This window comes from Monodelphis domestica, chromosome 4 (genome assembly GCF_027887165.1).
Source record: "Monodelphis domestica isolate mMonDom1 chromosome 4, mMonDom1.pri, whole genome shotgun sequence".
In the NCBI taxonomy this organism is placed as follows: Eukaryota; Metazoa; Chordata; class Mammalia; order Didelphimorphia; family Didelphidae; genus Monodelphis; species Monodelphis domestica.
Genome location: NC_077230.1, coordinates 255,336,381 through 255,338,714, shown reverse-complemented (window position 1 = coordinate 255,338,714; position 2,334 = coordinate 255,336,381).

Below are 2,334 nucleotides of genomic sequence, written 5' to 3'. Positions count from 1 at the left end.
AAAGAAAATCAATTAGTGATGTTTCCTAAAACTACATTTGCAACTTATGTTGTTAGCACCTTCATTTGTTTCTCTCCTGTTCAACCATTTATCACTTTAACCAATTTTTCTTTTGTCACACTTTCTTGTCTCATCTACTGCCCATCACCACATTTCTCTCCATATATATATATATATATATTCACATATAATTCATTTACCTCAATAGTTAATAAACATTTGTGCTAGATATTTTGTAAGACACTATGAAGATACTCAGATTAGAAATTAAACAAACCATGACCTCAACCAGCTTATATTCTACCTATACCTCTTTTTTGAATGCACTCTCTTTCTTGCCTGCTGCTTCCTTGCAGTACATTCATTCTTGTCATTCACCATCTTTTTATATAAAACTGAGAATCCAACTGGGAAAACTGGCTCATGGTCATAGAGATTGTTGAGGCTTGTTACAAGGGGTGTAAAAGAAAGAGACAGACAGAGTAATAGAGACACAGACAGACAGAGAGACCGAGAGAAGAAAAGAAAAGGAGACAGCAGTAGAGCCAGAGAGGCTGACAGAGACAAAGAAAGAGAAAGAAATATAGATTGGGATAGAGACTGAATCAGAGCCAGAACCAGACAGGACAGAGATCTGAAAGACAGAGCTCCTATAAGAAGTGGCACCTGAGCTGAACTTTGCAAAAACCTAGGAATTCTATGAGTTGGAGGGGAAGAGGGGTATGTTTTATACATTGGGAGAGAAAGGAAAGGGACCCGCAGAAAAGCCACAGAGGCTAAGGCAGGAGACAGGATGTTTGTGTATCACTTTGACTTTTCAAAGTCATAGAGTCATAGTCATGCTTAGTCACATCACAGAGTCATAGAGTACATGAAGGGAGGTAAAATGGAATTACACTAGTATAAAATCTAATATAGAATTATATTAGAAAGGTAAGTGAGAGATAGACTATGGGAGGGGGGCTTTAAATACCAGGTCAATGGTTTATATTTTACTCAAAGTTTGGGCAGTAGGAAGCTATTGAATATTTTTGAGTAATAGAATGACGGTCAGTCCTGTGTTTTAGTCATATCACTTTAGCAGCTGTAGGGAGGATGGATGGTCTTTCAGATGCCTTTTCTGTTGTGAAAAAAAAAAAATTCCTATATTCTCAAACCTTTTCTTGAATTCCTTCCACATCCTCACTTTAATTGAATGCACACTTTCATGTGATAATACTGCCTCATCTATAGATATTTCCATCTATGGATATGACTACTTCTTGTCCTCCCAACTCATGGTTCCAGAGTCATATTACTTCTGGTTAATCTGATCCTAGTCAGTCAGAATTAGTCAAGAAAGGGTTACCAGATGAAACATTAGCAGACAAGAATACTACACATGTTGGGAACAGTGGGGGATAGTTCTAGGAGAGGGAGACTGAGTCAGCTGTACCCACCACACTCCCCAAACCAAGTGTCCTTACCTACCCCCTGTCTACCTCACCCCCAACCCAGACAAGGGAGGGAGTACGTGCTTTCATTGGGCTTCTGGGCAGAAGGTCAGGTGATGAGAGGCATGTAGAGAGGGGGAGAAGAGTAGCCTAAATGTTCATCTCCCTTCCAGCTCTGTGGCACACTGTGAGTTTTGCTCCCCTCAAACCTAGCTCTTCTTTCTAGCATGAGAATCACCTTCAATAAAGGCTCAATAGGCTTCTGTCTGTACCACATCCTCATGCAGCATATAAGCCTTCCCCAGGGCTTTACCCCAGACAGGGGAGGAAGGAAGTGCTCCCATTGGGCTTCTGGGCAAAGGGGTGGGGGAAGTGAAGGATATCATCTGGTGCCTAGAGAAGGGGAGGGGAACATTCTGCCCTAAGTCCCTCTAGCTTTCTAGTATGGAATTCTGGCATTTGACTACAGGTGTGCCCACATAGAGGGCTCTTCATGCCCTTTTTGGCACACATTCCATAGGTTCACCATCACTGCCCTAGACAATTCACTATGTGTCAGTTTCCTTGGTCATAAAAATGTGTATAATGATAACATCTATAGCCCAAAGGTGGAATGTTATATGTGAAAAACAGCAAGAAGTCCTGCTGGGGGCCATCAGTCCACAACGCCTTGACAGAGAGTTACGCGTGATAGCTAGGGAGAACACAGAGTGGTCATTGGTTAGATGTGACTGCCCATCCTATACCCCTTGCATGACCTCTTTCATCAATGCCCCTTACCTATGAATTGACATGATTATTATTCCCCCTAGTCTCAAAAGAAATAATGCAAGAGCAAAACACATGTACCCTAATTCTCCAAAACATCACCAAAAGATCAGACCCTCAAACCCAATCCCGA